The sequence below is a fragment of the Gorilla gorilla genome, chromosome 4 (genome assembly GCF_029281585.2).
Source record: "Gorilla gorilla gorilla isolate KB3781 chromosome 4, NHGRI_mGorGor1-v2.1_pri, whole genome shotgun sequence".
Taxonomy (NCBI): Eukaryota; Metazoa; Chordata; class Mammalia; order Primates; family Hominidae; genus Gorilla; species Gorilla gorilla.
In genome coordinates, this window is record NC_073228.2 from 4,289,777 (window position 1) to 4,298,028 (window position 8,252).

Genomic DNA, 8,252 nt, shown 5'->3' on the forward strand with positions numbered 1-8,252 from the left:
TAAACATGCATACATCTTCACCGCTATCTGTATAAACATGGAAATATCTACACCGCTATCTGTATGAACATGGAAATCTCTACACCGCTATCTGTTTGAACATGGAAATATCTACACCGCTATCTGCATGAAAAAGGAAATATCTACACAACTATCTTCATATAAATGGAAATATCTACACAGCTATCTCTTTGCTCATGGAAATAACTACACCGCTATCTCTATAAACATGGAAATATCTACACCGCCATCTGTATGAACATGGAAATATCTACACCGCCATCAGAATTAAGAAGGAGATATCTACACCGTTATCTGTATAAACATGGAAATATCTACACCGCTATCTGTATGAACATGGAAATATCTACACCGCTATCTGTATAAACACGGAAATATGTACACCGCGACCTGTATAAACATGGAAGTATCAGCACCGCTATCGGTATGAACATGGCAATATCTACATGTCTATCTGTATGAACATGGAAATATCTACACCGCTATCTGTAAACATGGAAATATCTACACCGCTATCTGTATGAACATGGAAATATCTACACCTCTATCTGTTTGAACATGGAAATACCTACACCGCTATCTGCATGAAAATGGAAATATATACACAGCTATCTGCATATAAATGGAAATATCTACACAGCTATCTCTTTGCTCATGGAAATAGCTACACCGCTATCTCTATAAACATGGAAATATCTACACCGCCATCTGTATGAACATGGAAATATCTACACCGCCATCTGTATTAAGAAGGAGATATCTACACCGCTATCTGTATAAACATGGAAATATATACACCGCTATCTGTATGAACATGGAAATATCTACACCGTTCTCTGTATAAACACGGAAATGTGTACACCGCTACCTGTATAAACATGGAAGTATCAGCACCGCTATCGGTATGAACATGGCAATATCTACACGGCTATCTTTATGAACATGGAAATATCTACACCGCCATCTGTATGAACATGGAAATATCTTCACCGCCATCTGTATGAACATGGATATGTCTACACAGCCATCTGGATGAACATGGAAATATCTACACCGCTATCTGTATGAACATGGAAATATCTACACCGCTATCTGTATGAACATGGAAATATCTACACAGACATCTGGATGAACACGCAAATATCTACACCGCTATCTGTATGAACATGGAAATACATGCACCGCTATCTGTATGAACATGGAAATATCTACACCGCTATCTGTATGAACATGGAAATATCTACACCGCTATCTGTATGAACATGGAAATATCTTCACCGCCATCTGTATGAACATGGATATATCTACACAGCCATCTGGATGAACATGGAAATATCTACACCGCTATCTGTGTAAACATGCATACATTTTCACCGCTGTCTGTATAAACATGGAAATATCTACACTGCTATCTTTATGAACATGGAAATATCTACACCGCTATCTGTATGAACATGGATATATCTACACAGCCATCTGGATGAACATGGAAATATCTGCACCGCTATCTGTATGAAGATGGAAATATCTACACCGCTATCTGTATGAACATGGATATATCTACACAGCCATCTGGATGAACATGGAATTATCTACACCCCCATCTGTATGAACACGGAAATATCTTCACCGCCATCTGTAGGAACATGGATATATCTACACAGCCATCTGCATGAACATGGAAATATCTACACTGCTATCTGTATGAACATGGAAATATCTACACCGCTATCTGTATGAACATGGAAATATCTTCACCACCATCTGTATGAACATGGATACGTCTACACAGCCATCTGTATGAACATTTAAATATCTACACCGCCATCTGTATTAAGATGGAGATATCTACACAACTATCTGCATAAACATGGAAATATCTACACCGCTATCTGTGTAAACATGGAAATATCTACACCGCTACCTGTATAAACATGGAAATATCTACACCGCTATCTGTATAAACATGGAAATATCTACACCGCTACCTGTATAAACATGGAAATATCAGCACCGCTATCAGTATGAACATGGAAGTTTCTACACCGCCATCTGTATGAACATGGAAATATCTTCACCGCCATCCGTATGAACATGGAAATATCTGCACCGCCATCTGTATGAACATATAAATATCTACACCGCCATCTGCATTAAGATGGAGATATCTACACCGCTATCTGTATAAACATGGAAATATCTACACCGCTATCTGTATAAACATGGAAATATCTACACCGCTACCTGTATAAACATGGAAATATCAGCACCGCTATCTGTATGAACATGGAAATATCTACACCGCCGTCTGTATGAACATGGAAATATCGTCACCGCCATCTGTATGAACATGGATATATCTACACAGCCATCTGTATGAACATGGAAATATCTTCACCGCCATCTGTATGAACATGGATATGTCTACACAGCCATCTGGATGAACATGGAAATATCTACACCGCTATCTGTATGAACATGGAAATATCTACACCGCTATCTGTATGAACATGGAAATATCTACACAGACATCTGGATGAACACGGAAATATCTACACCGCTATCTGTATGAACATGGAAATACATGCACCGCTATCTGTATGAACATGGAAATATCTACACCGCTATCTGTATGAACATGGAAATATCTACACCGCTATCTGTATGAACATGGAAATATCTTCACCGCCATCTGTATGAACATGGAAATATCTACACCGCCATCTGTATTAAGAAGGAGATGTCTACACCGCTATCTGTATAAACATGGAAATATATACACCGCTATCTGTATGAACATGGAAATATCTACACCGCTCTCTGTATAAACACGGAAATATGTACACCGCTACCTGTATAAACATGGAAGTATCAGCACCGCTATCGGTATGAACATGGCAATATCTACACAGCTATCTGTATGAACATGGAAATATCTACACCGCCATCTGTATGAACATGGAAATCTCTTCACCGCCATCTGTATGAACATGGATATGTCTACACAGCCATCTGAATGAACATGGAAATATCTACACCGCTATCTGTATGAACATGGAAATATCTACACCGCTATCTGTATGAACATGGAAATATCTACACAGACATCTGGATGAACACGGAAATATCTACACCGCTATCTGTATGAACATGGAAATACATGCACCGCCATCTGTATGAACATGGAAATATCTTCACCGCCATCTGTATGAACATGGATATATCTACACAGCCATCTGGATGAACATGGAAATATCTACACCGCTATCTGTGTAAACATGCATAGATTTTCACCGCTATCTGTATAAACATGGAAATATCTACACCGCTATCTTTATGAACATGGAAATATCTACACCGCTATCTGTATGAACATGGAAATATCTACACCGCTATCTGTATGAACATGGAAATATCTTCACCGCCATCTGTATAAACATGGATATATCTACACAGCCATCTGTATGAACATGGAAATATCTGCACCGCTATCTGTATGAAGATGGAAATATCTACACCGCTATCTGTATGAACATGGATATATCTACACAGCCTTCTGGATAAACATGGAAATATCTACACCCCCATCTGTATGAACATGGAAATATCTTCACCGCCATCTGTAGGAACATGGATATATCTACACAGCCATCCGTATGAACATGGAAATATCTACACCGCTATCTGTATGAACATGGAAATATCTACCCCGCTATCTGTAGGAACATGGAAATATCTTCACCGCCATCTGTATGAACATGGATATGTCTACACAGCCATCTGTATGAACATTTAAATATCTACACCGCCATCTGTATTAAGATGGAGATATCTACACAACTATCTGCATAAACATGGAAATATCTACACCGCTATCTGTATAAACATGGAAATATCTACACCGCTATCTGTATAAACATGGAAATATCTACACCGCTACCTGTATAAACATGGAAATATCAGCACCGCTATCTGTATGAACATGGAAATAACTACACCGCCGTCTGTATGAACATGGAAATATCGTCACCGCCATCTGTATGAACATGGATATATCTACACAGCCATCTGTATGAACATGGAAATATCTTCACCGCCATCTGTATGAACATGGATATGTCTACACAGCCATCTGGATGAACATGGAAATATCTACACCGCTATCTGTATGAACATGGAAATATCTACACCGCTATCTGTATGAACATGGAAATATCTACACAGACATCTGGATGAACACGGAAATATCTACACCGCTATCTGTAGGAACATGGAAATATCTTCACCGCCATCTGTATGAACATGGAAATATCTACACCGCTATCTGTATGAACATGGCAATATCTACACGGCTATCTGTATGAACATGGAAATATCTTCACCGCCATATGTATGAACATGGATATATCTACACAGCCATCTGGATGAACACGGAAATATCTACACCGCTATCTGTATAAACATGGAAATATCAGCACCGCTATCTGCATGAACATGGAAATATCTACACCGCCGTCTGTATGAACATGGAAATATCGTCACCGCCATCTGTATGAACATGGATATATCTACACAGCCATCTGTATGAACATGGAAATATCTTCACCGCCATCTGTATGAACATGGATATGTCTACACAGCCATCTGGATGAACATGGAAATATCTACACCGCTATCTGTATGAACATGGAAATATCTACACCGCTATCTGTATGAACATGGAAATATCTACACAGACATCTGGATGAACACGGAAATATCTACACCGCTATCTGTATGAACATGGAAATACATGCACCGCTATCTGTATGAACATGGAAATATCTACACCGCTATCTGTATGAACATGGAAATATCTACACCGCTATCTGTATGAACATGGAAATATCTTCACCACCATCTGTATGAACATGGATATATCTACACAGCCATCTGGATGAACATGGAAATATCTACACCGCTATCTGTGTAAACATGCATACATTTTCACCGCTATCTGTATAAACATGGAAATATCTACACCGCTATCTTTATGAACATGGAAATATCTACACCGCTATCTGTATGAACATGGAAATATCTACACCGCTATCTGTATGAACATGGAAATATCTTCACCGCCATCTGTATGAACATGGATATATCTACACAGCCATCTGGATGAACATGGAAATATCTGCACCGCTATCTGTATGAAGATGGAAATATCTACACCGCTATCTGTATGAACATGGATATATCTACACAGCCATCTGGATGAACATGGAAATATCTACACCGCCATCTGTATGAACATGGAAATATCTTCAGCGCCATCTGTAGGAACATGGATATATCTACACAGCCATCTGTATGAACATGGAAATATCTACACCGCTATCTGTATGAACATGGAAATATCTACACCGCTATCTGTATGAACATGGAAATAACTTCACCGCCCTCTGTATGAACATGGATATGTCTACACAGCCATCTGTATGAACATTTAAATATCTACACCGCCATCTGTATTAAGATGGAGATATCTACACAAATATCTGCATAAACATGGAAGTATCTACACCGCTATCTGTATAAACATGGAAATATCTACAACGCTATGTGTATAAACATGGAAATATCTACACCGCTATCTGTATAAACATGGAAATATCTACACCGCTACCTGTATAAACATGGAAATATCAGCACCGCTATCAGTATGAACATGGAAGTTTCTACACCGCCATCTGTATGAACATGGAAATATCTTCACCGCCATCCGTATGAACATGGAAATATCTGCACCGCCATCTGTATGAACATATAAATATCTACACCGCCATCTGTATTAAGATGGAGATATCTACACCGCTATCTGTATAAACATGGAAATATCTACACCGCTATCTGTATAAACATGGAAATATCTACACCGCTATCTGTATAAACATGGAAATATCTACACCGCTACCTGTATAAACATGGAAATATCAGCACCGCTATCTGTATGAACATGGAAATATCTACACCGCAGTCTGTATGAACATGGAAATATCGTCACCGCCATCTGCATGAACATGGATATATCTACACAGCCATCTGTATGAACATGGGAATATCTTCACCGCCATCTGTATGAACATGGATATGTCTACACAGCCGTCTGGATGAACATGGAAATATCTACACCGCTATCTGTGTAAACATGCATACATCTTCACCGCTATCTGTATAAACATGGAAATATCTACACCGCTATCTGTATGAACATGGAAATATCTACACCGCTATCTGTATGAACATGGAAATATCTTCACCGCCATCTGTATGAACGTGGATATATCTACACAGCCATCTGGATGAACATGGAAATATCTGCACCGCTATCTGTATGAAGATGGAAATATCTACACCGCTATCTGTATGAACATGTATATATCTACAAAGCCATCTGGATGAACATGGAAATATCTACACCGCCATCTGTATGAACATGGAAATATCTTCAGCGCCATCTGTAGGAACATGGATATATCTACACAGCCATCTGTATGAACATGGAAATATCTACACCGCTATCTGTATGAACATGGAAATATCTACACCGCAGTCTGTATGAACATGGAAATACCGTCACCGCCATCTGCATGAACATGGATATATCTACACAGCCATCTGTATGAACATGGGAATATCTTCACCGCCATCTGTATGAACATGGATATGTCTACACAGCCGTCTGGATGAACATGGAAATATCTACACCGCTATCTGTGTAAACATGCATACATCGTCACCGCTATCTGTATAAACATGTTAATATCTACACCGCTATCTGTATGAACATGGAAATATCTACACCGCTATCTGTTTGAACATGGAAATATCTACACCGCTATCTGCATGAAAAAGGAAATATCTACACAACTATCTGCATATAAATGGAAATATCTACACAGCTATCTCTTTGCACATGGAAATAACTACACCGCTATCTCTATAAACATGGAAATATCTACACCGCCATCTGTATGAATATGGAAATATCTACACCGCCATCAGAATTAAGAAGGAGATATCTACACCGCTATCTGTACAAACATGGAAATATCTACACCGCTATCTGTATGAACATGGAAATATCTACACCGCTATCTGTATAAACACGGAAATATGTACACCGCTACCTGTATAAACATGGAAGTATCAGCACCGCTATCGGTATGAACATGGCAATATCTACATGTCTATCTGTATGAACATGGAAATATCTACACCGCTATCTGTATAAACATGGAAATATCTACACCGCTATCTGTATGAACATGGAAATATCTACACCGCTATCTGTTTGAACATGGAAATACCTACACCGCTATCTGCATGAAAATGGAAATATATACACAACTATCTGCATATAAATGGAAATATCTACACAGCTATCTCTTTGCTCATGGAAATAGCTACACCGCTATCTCTATAAACATGGAAATATCTACACCGCCATCTGTATGAACATGGAAATATCTACACCGCCATCAGAATTAAGAAGGAGATATCTACACCGCTATCTGTATAAACATGGAAATATCTACACCGCTATCTGTATAAACATGGAAATATCTACACCGCTATCTGTATAAACACGGAAATATCTACACCGCTACCTGTATAAACATGGAAGTATCAGCACCGCTATCGGTATGAACATGGCAATATCTACACGTCTATCTGTATGAACATGGAAATATCCACACCGCTATCTGTATAAACATGGAAATATCTACACCGCTATCTGTATGAACATGGAAATATCTACACCGCTATCTGTTTGAACATGGAAATACCTACACCGCTATCTGCATGAAAATGGAAATATATACACAACTATCTGCATATAAATGGAAATATCTACACAGCTATCTTTATGAACATGGAAATATCTACACCGCTATCTTTATGAACATGGAAATATCTACACCGCTATCTGTATGAACATGGAAATATCTACACCGCTATCTGTATGAAGATGGAAATATCTACACCGCTATCTGTATGAACATGGATATATCTACAAAGCCATCTGGATGAACATGGAAATATCTACACCGCCATCTGTATGAACATGGAAATATCTTCAGCGCCATCTGTAGGAACATGGATATAACTCCACAGCCATCTGTATGAACATGGAAATATCTACACCGCTATCTGTTTGAACATGGAAATATCTTCACCGCCATCTG